This window comes from Leuciscus leuciscus (genome assembly GCF_965113295.1).
Source record: "Leuciscus leuciscus genome assembly, chromosome: 21".
Classification (NCBI taxonomy): domain Eukaryota; kingdom Metazoa; phylum Chordata; class Actinopteri; order Cypriniformes; family Leuciscidae; genus Leuciscus; species Leuciscus leuciscus.
In genome coordinates, this window is record NC_138745.1 from 15,564,243 (window position 1) to 15,589,438 (window position 25,196).

The following is a 25,196-nucleotide window of genomic DNA, read 5'->3' on the forward strand; positions in this document are numbered from 1 at the left end:
TATAAATGAAGTAAAGTTATTTATGCACTTGCAGGTAGGCTAGTTCCTCCATATGACAGTTATCTGACAGGGTTTATTCACTGTCCAGTGCAATGGAAACAAATGGACATTACAAAGTCTTATACTTTCTTTCCTTTGAAAAGTTAGAAAATGTCCACTTACTGCACATATTTCAGCCACCACTTTCTTGGGAACAGATACAAGTGTTGGTATATTATGTAAAAGTGCACAAAAGAGGAAAACACAATGTCATTACAATGAACTACACTCAGGAAAAATATGATCAATAACTCAGGGCAAAATATTTTTACATTAACCTAAGTTTATCAGTTTTCACTTTCACAAGTCAAAGCAATTCATCATTACTCGAGATTTAACAGTTGAAATGACTATACGGGCTTAATTTAATGCAGCAAAAAATATTTTACAGTGTAGGCTACTAAGATCTTTTTCTTGATTGCTTTTATAAACAGAAAACCATTTATTTAACAGTGCCTTTTATAAAAGAGACTATAATATAACTAAAAATTACCATTATGTAGTATATTTTTGTACTTCACTTTTATTTGTTCCCATGTTCTACTGTGGTGACTCTGACATTACAATGAACAAAGTAATTATGCAACTATTAAAATACAAAAATATAGGCTATTAAGTGATAAAAACATCTAACGTGGCCACTTCTTACGGATTTAAATTGTCTGCTACTTTTTGCCAGCCCTCTCTCCTGGCTTTTGCAGACTTTGAGGTGTTCCCTGGCATTTTGGTTAAACATTAAAATTCCGAATTAACTGCTGAGGAGAAAAACTGAGCGCGCTCTTTGGCCACGCTGAACAGCCAATAGCAGCGTTGCTGATCAATGTTTCTACTATCGATACATATCCCCTTTTAACCCAGCGCATGAACGCGCAATTATCTCAGATAACTCAATCCAGCGATACTAATCCTATCCGGCAAGTGTGTTCGAAGAACCGAGTTAGCCAGATCATGATTAGCACGATGATATCATCTTGGATGTGTCATTTGATCTCGGATGTAATAAGCGACGTACGAAGAACGAGCCCCAGGTGAAGCAAGTTCAACAAACAATGTTGAAGACGTTTGCTTGCACTGGGCAATCAGGTACAACTTGCAAACAGCACCTGTGGTTGTTGGTTTAATTCCCACTGGGGCTACCTGTACATGTAGTAGACCTAGATATAAATGTCATAGTTTAGTAGTTGAGGGACCAGGACTGACTATTTTATTCTGGGAAACCCTGTAGGTGCAGATCAGACCCTTATGCTGTGACGTCTTGCAGAGTTTGGCGATGTTGTGTCTGTTGGAGTTATCCCTGTCAGGGGATCTGTTACTCCCCCTACACACCCAGGAAGATTTGCCGTGTCTTGACAACAGTTTGAAGCAGGATAAAAAGCTCCAGGAACAATTTGTAAGTTTGCTGATTATAACGCCATAGAGTAATCTAAAAAGTAAAATTTAAGATTGTATTCTGCATATATTACAGTCTGAATCCTTAGCCTTTCACATTTTTTATTTATTTATGAGAAGCTTCAGAGAGATGTAATTTGTAACAATTTTTTGGATTTTCAGCTTGGTGTAGGGGATAAAGCATGTTTTAGAGACATGTTCCTTTAGACCATTGTTCAAAGTAAGTTGGATATTTTTTTAATTATATTTAAGTAGATGTGTATGGCCTCATGCGATTCAAATGAAATGACAGATCTGTATTTTCTAAATTAGCCATCCGGAAGAACCTGGCAACCCAGGATGCCACTGATGAAGCGGTCTAGGTTAATGTTTCGCGTTACCTGAAAGGAGCATCTGACCGTGAAGGCAGAAAAAGGCACCGCACAGCTGAGAGGGACCCACAGCCGACCACTTAGGCTGACTACTGACACCCCAGAATCACTGACAACTGGAATCCTTTCTTTATCTTGCAGTCAGTAACATCAAGACCCCTAAAGAAGTCAGAAGTGTCACACTATACTCACTAACTGTGGAAATTACTTTCTTTTTTTTTCTTTTTTCAAATAATGCTTGTAAGTCCTTGTGCCACAGGTCAGCATTGCAGCTATAATGGTCTATTCTACTCCAGAGCTTTACTATAAATTTCTACCACTTATCCTATTGTTAGAAATGGCTTGTAAATGTGATGTCATACTTTGATTTATTTGGTATCCTGCACATTATTTCGTATCAAGTATTCTCTTTACTTGTCATAATGTTTACAGGTGATTTTTTTCACCCTAGAGCGGTCCTCTTTATATGAACAATTATTGTAAGAGTTGTAATTTGCTTGTAAGGCTGTTTTTTGTTTGTTTGTTTGTTTTTTTTACCAAAATTTAATAAGAAACCTGCATGTTAGTATATTGATTTATTTATTTTTCTGTTATGTTTCAGTGATCTGACACCTTGTTTAAATGACAGTTAATGTACTTTGAAATGTGGAATAAAAATGCCAAATGGATATTTGTCTGGTTTGAGCAATCATTATTCTTGATAAACTGCATGCTATAAATATTAAATATTAAATATTATATATATACAGTGTTGGGCAAGTTACTTAAAAAAAGTAATTAGTTATAGTTACTAGTTACTTCTCACAAAAAGTAACTGCGTTAGTAACTGAATTACATCATTAAAAAAGTAACTAATTACCAGGGAAAGTAACTATTGCGTTACTTAAAAAAAACAAAAAAGTTTAAATATAAGACATTTCTTGGATACCCCCAATATGAAATGTTAAATTAATGAAATTGACACTAAATAGAACATCTTATTATTATAAAACATTGTACCCTAATCTACACTATTTTAATGTTGCTGTGGGACAATGTGAGAGACACCTATTAACTTAAATATTAAAATATTATCATTACTATAGTGCAACAATAAAACAATAGATGGTTTAGAACTTTTAATATTTATTGCACAGACCACAACTGGCCAACAAATAAGTCTAAAAATAAATGATGCTTCTTAAGAAATGTACCAAAAATAAATAAATAGTAGCCTAATAAAAATATACATACACATACACTAGTGCATATAATTAAAATAAAACTCACACACCTTTACAACTGGTAGACATTCTGTATAGCCTACTTGAAGTATTTTCTTCCTCACAATAGTAAGTTTAACAAAAAGTGCTTTCAATATAATACTGAACAATGTATCAACATAAATAATACAATATAATCTTTTGGGGGTTTATTTTTATAACCTACAGAGAACGTCATCATCAGAGGTTATTTTAGCCAAATTCTAGTCGTGTTTGCCGCACGTGCTCACAACCGTCAAACAAATATGTTTGAACGTTCCCTGCAGGCTATTTTGGAGTTTATGTTATATAAACTAATTAAAACATTGCATATGATACCAATATGCTACAGAGATTATTCAAATGCTGATATGTGTAATTTATTTATAAATAAAGTATTTATGCTCGGACACATTCGGTCTCTGTCGCGCACTGTCGAGCGCGTTCTCGGACACACTCGGTCTCTCTCGCGCACTGTCGAGCACGTTCTCGGACACACTCGGTCTCTCTCGCGCACTGTCGAGCGCGTTCTCGGACACACTCGGTCTCTCGTGCACTGTCGAGCACGCTCGCGGCATTCGCCTCGCTTTTGTCGAGTCCCGCGCCTCATAAACACACACACACCAGAGAAAAAAACTTTGCAGCTCCTATGGCTGAGAGAGAGCCTACTCGGATGAAAACCGCTTCAGTGAGCTCAATTAAAGTAACGCCGCATTTGTATTGACAGTAACGGTAACGGCGTTGTAATGGAGGAAGCAGTAATTAGTTAGATTACTCGTTACTGAAAAAAATAACGCCGTTAGTAACGCCGTTATTTATAACGCCGTTATTCCCATCACTGTATATATATATATATATATATATATATATATATATATATATATATATATATATATATAGCCAGAATAAGCGGCGGCAGATCGCTCGAAAATAGCGCTTGCCTCCAGCGGGCCGCGGAACGAAGGCGGTAAAAGCGGCAGCCGCCGGCGGTGCGCCGTCCAACGTGTTTGCGATGTCGCCATTCTGCCGCTTCTACTGCCGCCGGAGCGCCGACGGTGGTCCGCCGACTCATTGCTATCTGGGCCAGTGGGAACCCACGTAGGAGGGGACGTTCTCGCGACCTTGTGGAACGTTCCCTAAAAGTTGTCTAAAGGTAACGAAAGTTCCGAACCTTTACAGAACATCTTTTGGTTATGAAAGTGCTGCAGTTCAAGGTTCCTTATATGACTTTAGGGGGGCGTTCTATTTGGGGTATTTTATGGTCACATAACAAACGTTACAAAGAGGACATTCGGGACGTCCTCTGTTGGTCATATAATAACGTTCCCAATGTGACTTTAGGGGAACGTTCCATATTGGTTATTATATGGTCACACAACAACGTTACAAAGAGGACATTCGGGACGTTAACAGAACGTTCTCGCATGGTCCTCTGTTGGTCATATAATAACATTCCCTTTATTGCTTTAGGGGGACGTTCGATATTGGTTATTATGGTCACACAACAACGTTACAAAGAGGACATTCGGGACGTTAACAGAACCAAAAAAGGAGTTTGAACGAGGCAGTATCAGTATAGAAAATTAAAAACAACTCTTTTATATGGGCAATACGATTACAATTAGGATTTAGTGCAAAATCAATTTATGTTGTTATAATTACCCTTCCAATTAAATAATTCAATTTTTTTTAATAATAATATATTTTTTTAAATATTTTTTTTATACGAATTGTATTTATGTAATGTTCTAATTCTAGATGTTTATGTTTGTAAATGCTGCGTGCGTGACTTTGACGTGTTTTAATGCGCGTGCTCGTGAACGTCCGAGATGCTTTTTCAAACACTGGAGCGGCGTAGAGTCGCCATGGAAACGGCGGGCCACCACTGCAACTGACGAGCAGCTAAACCCTCTCTCGTGGTGTTTTTATTGCTTTCAGGTGAGTTTAGTTTCTTAAATCACACAATAATACACACAAGTGTGCTTGACATTTATCTTATTTGTAATTGACACGCTTCTGTTGAATTTTTACTTATAGAAATGCTTTATTGTCTTCGAAAAAAAAATCCGTTAGCATCTCAACCGTTTTCAGAAAAGGTAACGTAGGCTAACTGGCTTGAGCTTTTGTTTATGAAAGTTTGGGGTTTTAATCACATCTTATATGTAGATTAGATGTTTTTAATAGTTTTGTTAAGGGTTTTGCTTGGAAGGGAGCTCATTTATTTAACATAAACGTATGTATTATTTAACAGAAACATATGTGCTGTTAATCGGTGACGTCACTTACATGGAGCGCTAAAATTGGCTGAAACTAGCTCAATGGTAAACAAATATTGATAAACAAATGATCTGTGATTTCAGCAGCAACAAAATAACAAGCTGCTGCCAGAGAAAGACACAGGTAAACTGAGAAAGCCCATTAAATAACTTTAAATCCATTTTCTCACAATGTTTTTCACCTAACTTTATATCACCATGCATCTGTTTTCTTATTTATTGTATTTGTTTAATTTATTTTAAGAAGGTTTTAACATCCAAACGTAAGTGACACTGTTGGAGCAATATGAATAAGTAAACCTAAAAACATAAATTCTGTTATACTAATTTAAGAAATTATTTTCTGTATGTTATTCTTTCTATTTTCCTTGCCTTTAAATAAACCTGGCAAGCGGTTTGTTGTGTTCCTAGATCCTTCCATGCTGATGGCCTGCACAATAGCAGAGTTGGAGCAGATCAACATCTCTATGGCGCTGTGAACTCTATGACTTGTAAGTAAAACTTTCAACTAATGTCAAACATACAGTATTGGTATTAACGGCATGATAACGACACCAAACACACCGCCAAGATGACAACTGCCTTGATAAAGGTGTAGGTGATGGAGTGGCCAGTATCTCTCCAAATCTGAACCCTAATGAGCAACTGTGAAGGAAGTCACAGTTCTTCTGTTCACTGTTCACATAACAGTTCACTTATAACACTGTTCTTCCAGAAGCAGAAGGTGGAGAAGCGCCATGTGTCTAACAGCCAGCAGATCTGTGATGTCATTATGGAGGAGTGGAAGAGGATCCCAGCAACAACCTGTGCAGCTTAGTCTTAGTGATGGGAAGTCCGGATAATTTTACTGACTCTCTTGTTTGTTCTCGTTCATCAAAATGAACAAATCTTTTTTTCAAGTCATTTCGTTAATTTAAGGGACTTTAAATGTTATACTTTTAAAGGTGCTCTAAGTGATGTTGGGTGTCGTCACTTCTTGTATGAATGTGCTCAGCACCACTGCTCACTATACACAGAATACGCGCGATTTATTACCACTATTATTTATGCATTTAAGATTGAATACAGTGTCTGGAGTTATATCCCTTTGTGGTGTGTATTCTTCTAATTTCAGCTCCTGAGTCCATTTTGGGGTGATGGTCAAGACAGAACCAAACGAAAGCTGGACTGTAACCTACTGGCCTATATGCCTCCTATGCATGACCATATTAATTTATATATATATATTAAAATAATAAATATATATATATATATAATTATATATAATATATAATTTATTTATAATCTGTTTTTGTTCACACAAAATAAATAAATAAATGATGGATCCCTGCTTTGTGTTTTATCTTTGAATGTGTTAAACGTGCATGCTTATTCCTGATTAAGGTTCTGCAAGAACAAGTGTATTCTAGTTTGGTTCCCTATAGGTCCCTACAGGTCCTTGACACCAGTGGGGACGTTCTGGGAACATCACATTTCCAAATAAAACATGGTCCCCTAAACGTTCTGATAACGTCACGAATGTTCCGTGAAGGTCCGCATAATAACGTCCTCCGACCCTTTAAAGAACTCCACATCATGACCGTCTCCGAACGTTCCCGGAACGTTACTAGGCGACGTCTTTGACACCAGTGGGGACGTTCTGAGAACGTCCTGGAAACATTACATTTCCAAATAAAACATGGTCCCCTAAACGTCCCGAGAACGTCCCGAATGTTCCGTGAAGGTCCGCATAATAACGTCCTCCGACCCTTTAAAGAACTCCACATCATGACCGTCTCCGAACGTTCCCGGAACGTTACTAGGCGACGTCCTTGACACCAGTGGGGACGTTCTGAGAACGTCCTGGGAACGTAACATTTCTAGCTGGGAAGAACCCCGGAATTAAAGATAAACACCCAGCTAACATGAGTCCAGCGGGCCAGTGGCGGACCACCGGTGGCAAAGTTGGCGGCCCACCGGCGGACGCCGCCGGCGGATCACTGGCGTTTTGCTCATCGTTATTCTAGCGGACCTCCAGCGGCAGCCGCCGCTTTCCCGACGGTGGTCCGCTATCGTGCCGCTGGTTTATAATAAGTGTTTTCTGGCGGACCACGGTCGGTCCACGGTTTATAATCAGTTACTCATGCTAACCAAAATTCACTATAATGGATAAAAAAAGCAATGTACACCAGTTTCAATAGCAGTTGCAAATTAATTTTTATTAAATTAATTTTCAGTGAACAGATGAAATGGATACATTTGCATTACATTTATCAGATTCTTTTATCCAATGTGACTATTTGTCAAGGACATTATAGGATAAGTTGTACCCTTATGAAAATTAACCATGGTTTTACCACAGCATTTGCAGTAAAACCATAGTTGCTAACAAAATGAACCATGCTTTCACAACAACCAAGGTTTAAAAACATACGTTTATAGTCATGATTACCATAATTTTACAGCAATTATTACAGCAATATTACTAGTTGAACCATGGTTTGAAAAATAAATAAATAAATAAATAACATGGTTGGTACAGTTGTACCATAGTAAAACCATATAGTGCTTTTCACAATACAAATTGTTTCATAGCAGCTTTACAAAAAATGCATGTTCAAGGTTATACAATCGCGAAATATCCTTTAATCAGCCAGAGGCGACTGCTATTCACTGGAGAGCATCTTCTGGCAACAAAGTAATGTCCATAAGATAATCCAAGTCATGAGTTTAAAGTCCTAATTGCTATCCTTCAAAGGGTTGCAGATTTTTAACCCGCTATTCTTACAATGTTGGTAATATGTTAGAACAATGTTTACTCTTTCTCTTAGTTACGTGTACTGAGATATTCCTGTTTATTTGTCAGCAAAACTGTCATGCAAACCTTCCCTTCCCTTCCCCGGTTCCACAGAAAAGGCTTAAGATAGTCCCTGACTAAAATGCATTTTTGAACTGTCTTAACTGGAAGCAACTTGCACTGACATATCTTAAAATATTTCAGGGCCATTGTTTTGTCTCAATATGCACACCAGTAATGTTTTTTTTTCCTTCTTTTTTTCTGAAGTACATTTAAAAAAGCTACTTAAATATCCTAATTTAACTAAGGCCTAATCCTGGCTTAATCTAAGCCCTGTGTGTGAAACTGGGCCAATGCAATGTAAGGATAATATCTGGCAGTTTTGTGTCCATCTATAGTTGCCATCATCTGAAGTCTTTTTGAGTCTTGGTGTCATTTGAAGTCTTCACGAGTGAGGCTGGATCCACACTAGAGCTGCTGTAATCTCTAGTGAACTTGCTGAGCATCCTGAGATAGAAACAGGGAAGCAACAGGAGAAAGATTAGCATTGCTGCTGTCATATTATTTTAGGCAAAAGATGATCATGTGCACTTTTTATTATTTCATCACATATAACTGTAGTGCAAGATTATGAGATGTGTAAATTGAATGCTTGGCTACAGAGATGTGTCTTTAATCTAGATTTAAATTAGGATCATGTTTCTGGGCCCCAAACATATCAGGAAGGATATTCTAGAGTTATTCCCTTACATTCTATTGAATTAACAGGAAATCGTCAGATTTTAATGAGAAAACATGACCTAACGAGTCAGCATTTTTATATTTGAATACTATACATTCTCACAATGCAAACGTCCTAAACATTTCTGAGTATTTGTAATGTTGAAAACAGTTGTGCTGATTAATATTTTTTTTGTAAACCAGTGTAACATTTTAATCCACTTTCTTTTTTCTCTCTCCAGGATTGTTAAATATAGACCCAACATATATAAATGGTAGTTTACACTACTATTCAAAAGTTTGGGTTCAATAGAATGATTATTTTTATAAGAATAGAAAATAAATATTTTTATTCAGCAAGGATGCATTAAATTGACCAAGAGAGAGAGAGTAAAGATTTTTTTTAAAAAATGCTTTTTTTCCCTTTCTATTCATCAAATAATCCTGAAAAACACAAAAATGTGAAGCAGCACAACTGATTTCAAAACTGATAATAATCATAAACGTTTCATCAATTCATTTTCCATAGAAAACAGTTATTTAAATGTTTGAATATTATTTCACAATATTATTGTTTTTACTGTATTTTTTATTAAATAAATGCAGTCTTGGTGAGCATAAGAGACTTCTTTCAAAACATTTTTTTTTTACCAACAACATTAGAGTATGTTTGAAGTTTTAGTTTAGTTCCTTTATTGTCCACAAGTGGAAATTTGTCTTTGGCTTGGTCTTACTTACTAGTCATATGGGTGATAGCGCCTCAGAGATGATGATCAGCTCAACTCTGCAATGGTGCAGGACATCTGCATGGAAGGATCTAGGAACACAACTAACCATTTGCCACAGAGCCAACAATATTATTATACAATGACAGGTTTATTAAAAGGACAGAAGCTACAACAGAAGTGAAATGCAGAAAAGAGAAAGAACAGACAATGATTTCTTAATTAGGATAACAAAATTTATGTTTTTAGGTTTACTTTTTCATTGTGTTGTGTTCAAAACCCTATAACACTTGTGGTGTTCCCGGTCAAAAATAACTGGTCTACAAAAAATAGCTTATAAATCACTTGTTATGCTATATTATCACCCAATTCTGGATTCAATATTTTTGTCAACTTGTTTTCTTTCAGTTACGACTGTTTTTATATCTCTATTTGCATCTGATTAATCGTGGGCCTAATTTTTCTGAGAGTAGGCATTTATGAATAATTTTGAAAATATTAAGTAAAATATGAACATGTTCATTATGTTCATGTACACATATGTGCATGTGTGCTTGCAAACATCGAGCCCTTGGACCTGAGCATGTGTGGATACATGCATACACACGCTACCCAAACACACACACACACACACACACACACACACACACACACACACACACACACACACACATTAAAACACAGAAACTATTTTGAATATTACACACATTCTTTTTCACAGAGAGAAACTTGATCCTACCCTGAACTGCATCTAATATTCATTTATCCATCTGACATTGATAAACACAAAACAAATCAAACTTCCTTTTGAAACATTAAAGTAGACTAGTTTGATCAACAGTGCAATGTTTTTCATATTTTATTTAATATTTCCAAAATTATTCATAAATGCCTACTCTCAGTTAAATGAGGCCCACGATTAATCAGATGGAAATAGAAATATAAAACCAGTCCTAATTGAAAGAGAACAAGTTGACAAAAAAACCAATGAGATAACATTAACTAATATTTTCGGGAAAAAGAAAATCTTCTCTGTTATTTAATGAGCTTCCTCACCTCACCTGTGTTTCCCACTTCTCTGGCAGCAGCTTTCTTCAAAAATGTCGACATTGTGGAGCTTTCCTCTGTTGTAGAGGGATTATTTGTGTTGCTGCTGAAATCACAGAACAATTTTTATCAATATTTGTTAACCGTTGAGCTAGTTTCAGCAATTTTTAAGTACTCCATGTAAGTGACGTCACCGATTAACAGTATGTTTACGTTAAATTAGCTTACGTCCAAGCAAAATCTTTACAAAACTATCAAAACCTCTCATCTACACATAAGATGTGATTAAAGGCCCAAACTTTCATAAACAAAAGCTCAAGCTATAGTTAGCCTACCTCTTCTGAAAACGGTTGAGATGCTAACGGACTTTTTCGAAGACACTAAACCATTTCTATGAAGTAAATATTCAACAGAAGCGTGTCAATTACAAGTAAGATAAGTGTCAAGAACAGTTGTGTGTATTATTTGTGTGATTTTAGAGGCTAAACTCACCTGAAAGCAGTGAAAACAACAGCGAGAGACGGAGTTTTGCTGACAGTTGCAGTAGTGCGGTGCGGACCCGCGCCGTTTCCTTGGCAACTCATCTCCACTCCAGTGTTTGAACCCGGCTCGAGTGTTCACGCGCACGCACATTAAAACGCGTCACAGTCACACACACAGCATTTACAAACATAAACATCTAGAATAAGAACCTTACTTGAATAAAAATCTCTTCATAAAATTATGAATTTAAAACTCATTTTGAAGTTATATGACCCATGCATAGGTGCAATTACCACTACTGCTCGTGATAGTGGGACAATTGTGGCTTTTTAAAAATAATTTAAATATTTTTGTTGTTGTTTTTACGAACACTCAAGCCCCATATTTCATTTGAACGCGTGCTAAAAATGCTCATAGGCAATATTTTTTATATCACCAACATTTTGCTTTTGATATTGCTGCAGCTATTAGGTCAGTTTCACCATTTTTTTATTCTGTGCTTTCAGATTCTTTTTAACTGTTAAATAAATAAATAAATAAATAAATAAATAAATAAATATATATATATATATATATATATACATTTATAAATTAAAGACGTCCTGTAAGCGCTCAGAAACACGTGGACCGACTCGGCTTGCCACTGGTGTGCCGACGGTGGCCCAGCCACGGAAAACCGCTGGTGGCGTGCCACCCAAAAAACGCTGGCAGACCGACGGGGTTTTCAGATTGGTCGGTTTTGCCGATGGTGTGCCGCCGGAGGTCCGACCGTGTCAAACCGCTGACTTCGTGCCGCCCAAAAAACGCTGGTGGACCGCCAGGTCATTGTTAGCTGGGCAACTATGTCTTGGATTACCAACCTGAAGCTGCTGCCGCGATTTACACTATTGGATGTTAATATTCAATATAGGATATGTATATAGTTCATTCCTGCTTCTTTTTTTACATTCTGAATTATATATAAAAATATATATTTCATTTATAAATGAATTTCACTGTATATAGTCTAAAGTATGAAAGAAATGTATGTACATTTTTAGAATTGACACAACATCATTAAACACAACAATACGCCATCGCATTCACGACTCTCCTGTGATTAAAGGCGACACTTCCGGTTTTCTTCCCACCGGAGCCTCGATTTCAAAATAACGGCTGCGTGAAATCAGCGTATATACGCTTCTCTCTTTAACAACTGCAGTAGTTAAAACAAGTTGTCTTGGATTTTGTTCGTTATATAAATGCAGGAAATCTGAGTACTTACTTCTTCCGTTCGTTGGTGGAATCAAAAGACTGGTTTTGGTATAGTACATTTTCATAGGAAATTACGTAGTTTCCGATCGATGCTGGGTGTCACAATCTATTTTATAAATTAGTTGAATATTGTTCATATTATTAGATTCTCCTATTGTACTTTGAAATTAACATATTTTTAAATGGTAAGAAATGGTAATTCTAAATAAACCACCAATCATGCATTTGTTTAAAAAAAAAAAAAAAAATCTTTAGAACATACCCAGCTAACACAGTTACGTTGTGAAGACGTAACCGGACCGGGCCATATTCGTCGTAGCGACGTACCACATAACGTTCCAGTGACGTAACTTTGTGATTCCCATAATCGTCGTGGCGACGTTATAGTGGTACGTCGCAAGAACGTGATGAGTACGTCTTTATGACCAAACTGGCACGTTGCGAGGACGTAACATCAAAGGACCATATTAGTCATGGTCTCGACGAGAAGCTTGGGTTCGGGGGAACCTGACTGCCCTGCCGGAACGTTCGCAGCTGGCTACACGATGGACGCGTGGGGGAAGTGGCGGGTCGTGTGTCTGGCGGCTCTTTCCGTGGAGGACGTTGAAGATATCTACCTATTCGGAACCATGATAACAGGTTTTCTGCTGTTTGGATTAGGCACTGCCCTGGTTTATCGAGGAATTAAGAAGACGGTGACAGCTGTCCAAAGCCCCACAAGGCTGCCCGTTATGATTGAAGCAGTGGGCAGAGCTGTCGGCACTCAGACTGTGACTATGAACCACAATATGGGTAACATCATGGAGAAGCTCACAGCTTTGCAAAGGCAAATGGATCGTTTCGGAGACCCAAACGGACCAGGAGCTGTGTAAATTGGAATGCGGCTACTCGTCCCCAGACCAAACAACCACAATCTTATCTGCTTTCGGCCCCACTCTATCAGCACTGGCCTTGGCCGAGGCCGCTGCTGGAACAACAACCCCCTCTGGAGAGAGCACTGCAAAGAGACGCTCTTGCGTTCCTTCCCCGACTCCACACTGACACCTGCTGATTGTTGACTCTGTCTGGGACCTGATCAAGGTTGTCTCCATGGCAACTGCTGTGTTTCGCTATGACACCCTGCGGACTGAGGCACCTAGATTGGGATGCCAGCCGTAGCGACTCTTCAGGCCCACACATACAGAAACTCTTACATAGATACAGATATGCAATCACCAACCCCCAGCCCCCATCCCACGCCTTCGACGCTTTTTACCACCAGTCTGACAGGCGGGTCTGTGACCAGCGCCGAAATGGCTGCAGGACCGGATGGCTGCTTGCCTGTGCTGGGTTACCTCCAACCCCCCTGTCCCCTCCCCTGTTGCAAGTCTTGTGTGTTCATGTTATGTACTGATTATGTGCAAATGTGCTGAGGTGTTTTACTGTCCCCAAACTGTACTCCCTATTGGAACATAGTCTGGGGGTTGCCTTTTTTTTCTCCTCAACTCTCCTCATGTTATGCTGTATCTCTTAATAACTTCAGGTCGGTCCTAAATTGCATTTCGTTGCCTTGTACCTGTACTTGTGTAATGACAATAAAGTTGAATCAAATCAAATCAAATCAAATAGTGGTACGTCGCTGTAACGTGGCAGGTACTTCCTAACGACCAAAATACCACGTCCGCATTTATTTTTAATATACTTCTCACCTTTAGTCCTGGGAATTAAGATGTGCTTGATCCATAACATTGAAATCAACATAGAACTGATAAACTCAAACATTTCATTTTCTGCTGTAAAACCTTATAAATTCTAATAGGGAATTGTGTATTGTTTTCTGTTAATACATTTAGGGATCAATACAGATATGTAATGGAAACCAATACAAACTTGTATTAAATTCTAAATAGAAAATGGCCCAAAACCACACTGCATTAATTTATTAATCAGCATTTATTCAGTGTTTCTTTGTACAAACTAAGCCAATACATTTTGAACATTAACGATTTTTTAACCATGTTAACAAGTAATGATTACAGAAATGTAACATCAATTAATTAATCAAAAAACATAATCAATGAATACTGTAACCAACTATTAAAATGTTTTATTCTTTTTACTGAAAAAAAGTGTTTGATATTCTTATTGATACTACTCTCTATAATTTGGCGGATAAACAATAAGGACCTTAAAAAAAAAAAGAAATGAAAAGATTCAGCATTTTCTTTATTAATTTTATTTGCAGAAATAGGTTCAATTGTTTCCTCTAGTGTCCTATGAGGCTCCTGCAAATGTCTGGTGGTGATGTGCTTCATTGCTTCACTACCAGTAGCTAAACCTGAACAATGCGACAATTACCAAAGATCTATAGTCCTTGAGCTTCTCTGAAGCTAACAAATAAAATACAAATATCATTAAAGATGTGTCAAAGGAACAATATAGATTTCTAGCATTTCTCCTGTATTATTTCGCCCACCAAAATATACATAAAGAGTTTTTTGTTCAAGAAAATGAGCATGATGACTTGGAAACCGCTCTTTCAGACAGAGTTGAGGAGGCTGAAGGAGATGGAGAGCTGTGGGAGAAGAGGAAGAGTCTCTTTCTTACCCCAGCAGGGTCTTCTGAGGTAAGGAGAGGAGGATGGTCTCTCTCTATATATTGCTGAAAAAAAATAAAAATAAATGTACCATACTATTGTAGTCAGGTTTATAGTTTTTTGTTAGAAAGGAATAAGAAAATTGTCTAACTTACGTATTCCTCCTCCTCCTCTTCCTTATCCCGAGCTGCACTGTCACCTCATTGTCCTTCTTCAGGTAGCTAAAACATATAGTGCAGTTTTTCGAAAATACAGTAAAAACAGTAATATTGTGACTATCATTAAAATGTAAAATAGCTGTTTTCTATTTTAATGTATTATAAAATGTAATTTATTCCTGTTATCAAAGCTGAATTTTCAGCATCATTACTCCAGTCTTCAGTGTCACATGATCCTTCAGAAATCACTATGATGATTTGATGATCAAGAAACATTTATGATTATTATCAGTGTTGAAAACAGTTGAGCTGCTTAAGATTTTTGTATAAACCATGATGCCCTTTTCAGGATTCTTTGATCAATATAAAGTTCAAAGAAAAGTTTGAAAGTTAAATCTTATAACATTATAAAAGTCTTTACTGTCACTTTTGATCAATTTAATCCATTCTTGCTATTATTGTTTTCCAAAATCTTACTGACCCCTAACGTTTGAATTGTGTACACAAAAACATGAAGCAGCATAACTGTTTTCAACATATTAGATAATAATTTCACTGCATTTCGTTGCCTTGTACCTGTACTTGTGTAATGACAATAAAGTTGAATCTAATCTAATCTAATAATCAGAAAAATGTATTGAGCATCAAATCATCATATTAGAATGATTTCTGAAGGATCATGTGACACTGGAGTAATGATGCTGAAAATTCAGCTTTGCATCACAGGAATAAATTGCATTTTACAATATATTCACATATGTTATTTTAAATGTTAATATTATTTCACAATATTATTGTTTTACTGTATTTTTTATCAAATAAATGAGTCAGTAATATAGGTAAAAATATGGTGGGGGAAAATGGATATGAAGTTATTTAATAACTAGCTTCCTCAGTTCAGCTGTGTTTCCCACTTCTCTGTCAGCAACTTCCTTAAGAAATGTTGAAATCATAGAGCTTCCCCTTATTTTGTCGCTGCTAAAATAACATAACATGTATCAATATGTCTTTACCGTGGAAGATCAAAACGCATCTAAACTAGTTTCAGACAATTTTAGCTCAGTGTAAGTGACGTCATCGATTAACAGCACATAGCTGCTACATTTATGTTAAATATCAGTTTGTTAAATAAATTAGTCACCTTCCAATCACACATTCAACTGCCAGCAAAACCTTTACAAAGCTATCATAACCTCTTATCTTACACAAAGATGTGATTATAAGCCCAGACTTTTGTAAACAAGAGCTTAGGTTAGCCTCTCTTCTGAAAACGGTTGAGATGCTAACGGACTTTTTCGAAGACACTAAACCATTTCTACAAAGTAGCCTAAATATTCAACAGATGTAATAACACGTAAGAAAAGTGTCAGGAACAGTTGTGTATATTATGTGTGTGATTTTAGAGACTAAACTCACCTGAAAGCAGTGAAAACAACAGCAAGAGAGGGAGCTTTGCTGATATCAGTTTTGTTGCGGCGCCGTTTCCATGGCAACTCTGCGCCGCTCCAGGGTTTGAAAGCTACAAATGTTCAACCCGCACGCTCATAAAACACGTCAGTCACGCAGCATTTACATAAATAAACATGTAGAATTAACACATTACATAAATACAAATCTCATGAATTTAAAACTCATTTTTAAGTTCTTCAAGTTTGAAGTTCAGTTTGAAGATTTTTTAATTGTTGTTTTTACGAACACCCAACCTCCATTAATAATGTTGTATTTATCGACTTCGTTCACATATAGGCACCATGTCTGGAACAGAAGTAACTTTTCCACCACTTAAGGCCACAACACATGGAATGGTTCATGGTTCATGCTAACCAATTAGCATGCTAAGCTAACTACCATAAGGCAACAAATACAGGTCAAATTTGGAGAAAAATATATCGGGAACGGTAGCAAAAATCAAAAATCTGTTCAGTCTAGGGCGCAGTGAAGGATTTTCCCTTGCGGTAATTTTGAGTGGCTCAATAGCGCGATATGCGGTTTTACCGCATTTATTAATTTATTTAGATTTATTTGTTGCTGTATAAATAAGTGTCACGATGTGGTCAGCATGCACAAAAACGAGTACATTTTCAGCAACCAATAAACCGAAACTAAACAGCGTCTCTCCGTATTGAAAGCCTGTCACTCAGCGCGCAGTTGTTACGGCAGTGGACTGTCTTTGAGTGAGTCATTAAACCATTCATTCAACAACACGTTCAAAAACGCTGATTGATTCATTAAAAGATAGTAATGAAACAAGGTAAATTATTTTTAACTTTGAGCTCCACTTTTCAAGGCTCAGCTGACCAGCAATGCGTCGCATGGGTAACGCCGCCTTCACACTGGCTGTTGAAATCAGCTCCGTAATACGCAATACGCCCCCAGCGGACGTCGTACTACACCGTTGAAAATCTTCGGAAGCGAGTAGAACAAAAATGGCGGAAAGATTATCGGTTGATTTTGTCAGTGTAAGAATGTACAATTCTGTATGATCTCTCTGATGAGGGTTATAGAGACATTAATTGGAAGGCTGCTGCGTGGAGGAAAGTTCCCCAGGACGTTGACATGTCAGGTCGGCTAAATGTGATATAGTGGTATATAGGGCTTTTAATTGTATTAACTGCCCTAATAACATTAGAAAATCATGAAAATAAAAAAATGACATGACAACTTATCGTTATAAAATCATTATTAAAAGTTGAGAATTCAGGTTTGTTTATCAGTACCATAGCAACACTAACTTCCGCTGGAATTGTCGGATAGGAACCGTACGTAGCCTTTCGCAAGAGTAAAATTTTTTTAACGCATCCGGATGACCAACGGACACGTTCTCTTACGAGAGGTTCTCTCGTACTTGCGTAAGTATCTTACGCTAGGGGAAAACCTCTTTTCCTCGAGATATTGAAGCCAAAAATTATCCTTAATTTTGCAATAATGTAAAACGCATTGCAGCAGCATGCAGACATGGGCGAGACAGCTCGCGCGCCCATAGGCTGCTCTGCGGCAACTGCACCAGCCTATCGATAGAGGCCCCTCATGACGTCAGAACCAATGAGGGTGCTTCGCGCCCATTACGTCATGTCCCGCCGAAAGCGGGTGGGGCTAGGGCTATAAATACGGCCCAGAGAGGCTGGTTTGGTCAGTTTTTCATCTCTTCAGCGAGCTACGCATCGCTGGATCCTGAGAGGAAGCCGCGCCGTCTGACTCAAGCACCCAGCGGGATTTATCTGCATCTGAAGCTGCCGGTCGACAACTCGCCGCCTTCACTCGCCATTCCTGCTGACGCTTTCCGGCGTACCTATATCCTTTCATTGCTGTGTGTGTGTTCGCCGCTGCGACACGCACACTTATTTCCTCTAAAAGAGCACGTAGCGGCTGCCCTCACTGTGAGTTAATGTCTATGGTGACTCTGCGGACTCGCCGGGCATTCTTTCTCCAAGCTGCGTCTTCGCCCGCCGGGCTGCCGCGTCGTAAAAAGCGCCGCGCTCAGCGGGTCCCTGAACCTCCTCCATCCCGCGAAAGCTCGCCGGTGCGCCCGCTAGCTTCGCCGCCTGCTTCACCCGAGTCTCTCACCGCCGGTCAGCGGTCGCCGTCTGCCGCCGCTTCCGCCATTGAGGATTACGGGGAAGCCGTACGGGTGGAGGACGACAGTTGCTCTATCCTAGCGTCGGGCAGTGAGGACTGGTCGAGCTCCGCGGACCTCGCACCATCTTCTCACCCGCCCTCTGGGAAGAGAGCCAGCATTGAGGCGGAGCTTATGCGTCTGCTCGAGTAGGCCGTCGAGAGCCTCGGCCTTGAGTGGTCGACGCCCCAGCAGCCTGCACTCAACCGCCTGGACGGCTGTTTTCTGCAAAGAGACCGTACTTCGCAGCCTTCAAGACCAGCCCCCTTCCTTCCTGAGCTTCATGAAGAGGTCGCTAAGTCTTGGAGCGCTCCCTTTTCAGCCAGAGTGCGTGCTCCCGTGTCCGCAGCATTCTCTGTAGTCGACAGTGCTAAGGAAAAAGGGTACCACTCTCTTCCTCCCGTCGAGGAAGCGGTAGCCGCCCATCTTTGCCCGCCCTCTGCTGGACGGCGCTGCCATCAAAATCCTGCCACACTACCTCAGCTTTGCACGGTCGCGCTTACACCGCCGCCGGGCAGGCGGTTTCGGCGCTTCACTCAATGGCCATACTCCAGGTCTTCCAGGCCAACCTTCTCCGAAAAATGGACGAGGAAGGACCGGAAGCTGTGAGCCTACCGGATTTAAGGAGCGCGACGGATCTCGCCCTTCGCGCCACTAAATCCGCCGCGCAGGCCATGGGGCGGAACATGGCTTCTCTCACCGTTGCTGAGAGACACCTGTGGTTAATGCTCTCGGAGATGTCGGACTCGGAACGCTCTGCGTTTCTCGACGCCCCCGTCTCCCCCGCTGGCCTCTTCGGATCGTCTGTCAAGGACTTCGCAGACAGATTCGCCGAGGTTCAGAAGACATCGCAGGCCATGAAACATTTCCTGCCCAAGCGCTCAAGCTCCGCAGCAGGTCGCTCTAAACAGCCGTCTGCTCGCAGCTCCCAGCCGCAACCCTCAGCTGCCGCCGCCCCGCAGCGCCGACAGACCAGGGATCAGAGACCGCGCTCCCACTCCGCCGGCCGCCGCCCCCCGCCGCGTGGGCCACGGCCAAAGATTGAGGTAAAGCCCGAGGCCTCTAAGTCTTCCTAGCCAGTCTACGGAAGCGACGGTGTTCAAGTCCCGCTGCGGCCGGACTTCCACCGAAAATTTTCGCTCGCTCAGTTCCAGTAATTGCGACTGTTCCAGCGTATTCGGCAGTAAACAAGTCGGCAGCACAGCCCGCTTGCCTGCACACAAACGCCGTTTTTACGGCGACCCAGATAAATCCCAAAAAGGGTGTATTTTCTGGTATTCCGGGCACGGCCGATGGTGTTATGAGTGTAGTAAAAATGCCCACTGCCCAGTGCCCATTCCTACACACAGACACGGCCCGCCACACACGGCCCGCACGAATAAAATCGACTCATGTCGGTTGTGCACCAAATGTAGTGATTGTGCCCATGTCCCAGTGCCCACAAACACTACATGCTACATGTCTCACGGTTTCTGTAAAAACGAAACCAACACACATACAGTCTGCACAAACAGACGGTGTTTTCAGCGTTATAGATGGGCCCGTTGTCCCGCGCCCTCATTCGCTCACAGACATATTAAACCCCACGGGGCTCACCACGCTCGCTCTCTCTCAGCACACCGCTGCAGAAGAACTGAGCGCGGGCAGGCTGCCCACTGTGATCAGCGCGCCCGTAGTCTCACACGCTGCAAATGCGGCGCTCATGTTACAGCACACCGTTGCTCTCCGCTCGCCACTAGATTGCGACCAGAGCCCAGATATCATTCTACCCCTAGCCACTCACGCGAAAGCGTGGGCAGAGCTCCCCGGGGTATCAGAATGGGTGCTGAACATTATAGAAAGAGGCTATTCGCTACAGTTCGGTCGACGCCCGCAACGCAAAGCGGCGCGAATCGATACTACGGTAAAGAAGGAAGTAGCACACCTACTTCGAGCCGAAATAGCGAAGTTACTGAGCAAACGTCCCTTATCACAAGCTCAGAGCGAAGGGGGCATGTACAGCAGATATTTTCTGGTACCCAAAAAAGACGGGGGTCTCAGACCCATTCTAGATCTAAGACGACTAAACAAAGCACTTCTGAAACGACGGTTCAGAATGCTCACGACCAAGAAAATCCTCTCGCAAATTTGCCAAGGGGACTGGTTCATGTCGATAGATCTGAAAGACGCTTATTTTCAAATACAAATAGCGTCACGTCACAGGCGATTTTTGAGAAATCGAGGGCCAGGCATATCAGTACACAGTCCTGCCATTTGGCCTATCCCTGGCACCTCGCGTATTCACGATGTGCATGGATGCAGCGCTCGCACCCCTCAGGCTCCGAGGCATACGAGTGCTGAATTATTTGGACGATTGGCTGGTTCTAGCTCGATCACAGTCGGAGCTCGTAGAACACAGGACCATATTACTCGATCACCTCGAGAAATTAGGTTCGCTGTCTCCCAGTCAGAAAATATCTTTTCTGGGCACAGATCTGGACTCGCTGTCTATGACAGCACAGCTGTCGCCGCAGCGCAGACAAAGTATTCAGCGCATGACAGAGATTTTTTGCCACGGCGCTTTAGTCCCGCTCAAAAAGTTTCAAAGGATGCTGGGTCTCATGGCTTCAGCATCCTCAGTGCTTCAGCTGGGTCTGCTTCGCATGCGCCCGCTGCAGTATTGGTTGAAAGCGCGCGCGCCGCGCAGAGCTTGGACCTCCGGTCTCGCGCGCCTCAAGGTCGATCAGAAATGCGTCGCAGCTCTGAAACCTTGGACAGTGACCGACTGGTACCGGTCAGGTGTAAGCCTGGGGACTTCCTCGAGTGTGAAGGTGGTGTTTACGGACGCCTCAACCTCAGGATGGGGAGCGCTGCTCGAGGGCAGACCCTTATTCGGCCAGTGGTCGGAACGGGAAAAGCTTCTGCATATAAACTGCCTGGAAATGATGGCAGTCGACAACGCGCTGAGGCGTTTTTGTCCCCAGATAAGAAGACGCCACGTCTTGGTCCGTTCGGACAACATGTCAGTGGTGGCTTACATAAATCACCAAGGAGGTATCAGATCCAGAATCCTTCACAGGCTGACAGAACGCCTCCTGGTCTGGGCCCAGCACAATCTGCGCTCGCTCAGGGCAGCACATGTGCCCGGCCATCTGAATGTGGGACCAGACAGACTGTCCAGAAACAATCTGCCGGCAGGAGAATGGTCTTTACATCCACAGACAGTCAAAATGCTATGGAGGACATTTGGCAGAGAGAAAATAGACCTATTTGCGTCTCAAGAGAACGCTCATTGTCAGGAATTCTTCTCCAAGAGCAGGGATGCGCTGGCTCACGTCTGGCCCCGCTGCCCGCTCTATGCGTTTCCCCCTGTCACGCTCCTACCCCAGGTGTTAGAGCGAATCAGGGAGAGCGGATGCCCAGTGCTACTCGTCGCCCCATTTTGGACAAACCAAGTCTGGTTTCCAGTCCTGATGCAGCTGACAAGTACCGCCCCGTGGCCGATACCGGTGAGGAGGGATCTCCTCTCGCAGGCAAACGGCTCGATCTGGCATCCTCGCCCGGAGCTTTGGTCCCTCCATGTGTGGGCCATCAACGGGTACCCGTTAACCTCCCAGCGGGAGTGTTAAACACGATCACACAGGCTAGAGCTCCATCTACGAGGCGGCTCTATTCCTCAAAATGGTCTGTGTTTACTAGCTGGTGTACAGCGAGTGGCACTTCACCCTCACGCTGTGGGGTGCCGGAGGTTCTCTCCTTTTTACAAGAGCTTCTGGATAAGGGCAGAACCCCATCCACGCTCAAAGTTTATGTGGCGGCCATAGCAGCGTTCGCTGAACCACCGCTTGGCCAGTCATTAGGAAGGAACGATCTGGTCATTCGCTTCCTTAGAGAAGCTAAGAGGCTGAACCCTCCCAGACCACCCTCAGTTCCCGTTTGGGACCTTTCCACGGTTCTGGAAGCCATGAAAGGTGCCCCATTCGAGCCAATACAGTCAATAGACCTGAAACTCTTGTCTTTCAAAACAGTGTTTCTTCTGGCTCTCGCTTCAGTGAAGCGCATAGGGGATTTGCAAGCGCTCTCAGTGAGCGCGACGTGTATGGAGTTTGGGCCGAATGACTCGAGAGTCATACTCAAACCAAAGCACGGATATGTTCCTAAATCCCTCAACACACCGTTTAGGGCACAGGTTATCTCCCTGTCGGCCCTGCCGGTATCTGAAGAGGAAGGGGACGCAGGGTTCCTTTGCCCGGTCAGGGCGTTAAGAGCCTATGTGTCTCGCTCATCTGTTTTCAGACAGACGGAGCAGCTCTTTGTTTTATTCAGCGGACGTTCTAAGGGACTAGCTGCGTCAAAACAGAGTCTATCCAGATGGATAGTTGATGCTATAGCGCTAGCTTACACATCCAAGGGCCTGCAATGCCCGATAGGTGTCAAAGCGCACTCCACAAGAGGCATGGCCTCGTCGTGGGCTTGGTCCAGTGGGATTGCCTTGCAAGATATCTGTATGGCGGCAGTCTGGGCCTCCCCGTCTACATTTAATAAATGTAATAAATTTGAAATTTGAAATTACAGGAATGATGCTATTCTAGCCCCTCTTCCCGGATTCTCTGTGAGTCCCTTGTGATTAGGCACTGTATGAGCCCCGGGCACCTGCCCGTGGGACTTTAGTGTTATGTCTCAAGCACGCACGGCGTTTTACACTGTGTTCCCCTAGCGTAAGATACTTACGCAAGTACGAGAGAACCTCTCGTAAGAGAACGTACTCGGTTACTAACGTAACCTCGGTTCTCTCTAGAAGAGGGAACGAGTACTTGCGTATCTTGCCGTGCATGCGTCACGTTCTGATTCACTTCAGCGATGAAAAAACTGACCAAACCAGCCTCTCTGGGCCGTATTTATAGCCCTAGCCCCACCCGCTTTCGGCGGGACATGACGTAATGGGCGCGAAGCACCCTCATTGGTTCTGACGTCATGAGGGGCCTCTATCGATAGGCTGGTGCAGTTGCCGCAGAGCAGCCTATGGGCGCGCGAGCTGTCTCGCCCATGTCTGCATGCTGCTGCAATGCGTTTTACATTATTGCAAAATTAAGGATAATTTTTGGCTTCAATATCTCGAGGAAAAGAGGTTTTCCCCTAGCGTAAGATACTTACGCAAGTACTCGTTCCCTCTTCTAGAGAGAACCGAGGTTACATTAGTAACCGAGTACGATTTTTTTCACACCGCACTCGTTCGGACCCGGTTCGCACCCATTCGCATGCGGTCTGCAAATCTCCATAGGAAATGAATGACTTCCGGTCGTTTCGTAGCCGTATCGGAGCTGATTTCAACTGCCAGTGTGAAGGCGGCGAAACGCTGAAGCTTCACTTAATAGAGACAAATGGCATTGATTCAATGCGTGACTCACTGAGTTTTGTTTCCCGTGACCGCTAGTTCCTCGCGGTGTGGATGCTGACCAGCGCTGTCGCTGATGCCATTCATGGTAAATACCCTTTATTTTAAACGTTAAAAGGATGACAGGACAAATATTTAACTTTCCTTGGACACGGCAACCTTTAGTTTTCACGAATATGACTTGACCTCAAAGACAGACGCAGGTAATCGCACGCGCTCAGTCGATCTCTCTCATTCACTGTCTGTTTAGGCTAAGGTGCAAATCCATGAAGCCTCTGTACAAATCACCATGATAAAACCATGATCTTATCATTATTAACTTATTTAACATTCAATACACATGCACGAAGTTCAAAACAAGATAGCCTTATAAAAAAAGAAAACACGTGAATATCGCGGTTGCTGCGGTTACTTTAATTCCTCTGCGGTTGGCTTGTCAGTAGCGCGGTACTGCAATATTGCGGTTATCGCGACAGCCCTAGTTCAGTCACTTCTGTGTGGCTCAGTCCAAAGATCATCTGAGCCAATTTTCGTAAAAATTGAACAAAATTTGAATGAGGAGTAGCACAAAAAAATTAACACTGTACTTTTCAAAATGGTCACTACTGTAATGGGCAGAGTCTTATTGTAAGATATTGATTGTGATTACCATAATGAGTGAAATCAGGTGTACTAAGTTTCATTTTACATCTATTTACATTCACATCTACATCAAAGGGTTCAAAAGCTATAACCCTTTTAATGTGGAATTTTTTAACTGGTGGTGGCGCTATAGAGTTGGTCCTACAGACTAAAAAATTGGTCCAATTACTATTCATTACAATCACTACAAGTGTGGAAGGTCACGACGTGCCTAAATTCAGGGTCCGAATGTCAGCCGTATAATTGATGGAGATATGCTTCAGTCTATCTATGTGTAGAAAATGTGTGATTATTTATTAGCCAATCAGAATCATTCAACCTGAAGCAATGACAAAGCTTAGACCTTGGTGAAGGGTATAATTGCTGTGATTTTTGTAAATGTAAGGGGAAGCGGCCTACTTTTGATCACTGGAGTAATCACTCCTTGTGATTCTTGAAGCTGACTTCTGCCTGATGAAACTGCAAACCATCTTCAGTAAAATGTCCTTTAATTTATTATAATTCTGACTCTTG

The 25,196-nt window shown here is 41.6% G+C and overlaps 3 long non-coding RNA genes across 4 annotated transcripts in view; 1 reads left to right on the plus strand and 2 right to left on the minus strand.

Moving 5' to 3' along the window:
- The window catches only part of LOC309485880, a 157,905-nt gene that overhangs the window by 78,242 nt on the left and 54,467 nt on the right, over positions 1 to 25,196 (minus strand). The window lies entirely within an intron of this gene.
- LOC309485912 lies at positions 798 to 2,467 on the plus strand. Its single transcript, XR_014201332.1, has 4 exons — positions 798 to 1,122; positions 1,265 to 1,429; positions 1,591 to 1,648; positions 1,741 to 2,467. It is a non-coding gene; the product is annotated as an uncharacterized lncRNA (long non-coding RNA).
- Positions 13,964 to 16,751, minus strand: LOC309485879. Of its 2 annotated transcripts, XR_014201297.1 has the most exons (4): positions 16,471 to 16,751; positions 15,052 to 15,117; positions 14,908 to 14,961; positions 13,964 to 14,673 (listed from the first exon to the last, which is right to left on the minus strand). It is a non-coding gene; the product is annotated as an uncharacterized lncRNA (long non-coding RNA). The 2 variants fall into 2 exon arrangements; XR_014201298.1 differs by having other exon boundaries at positions 14,908 to 15,063; positions 15,125 to 16,751.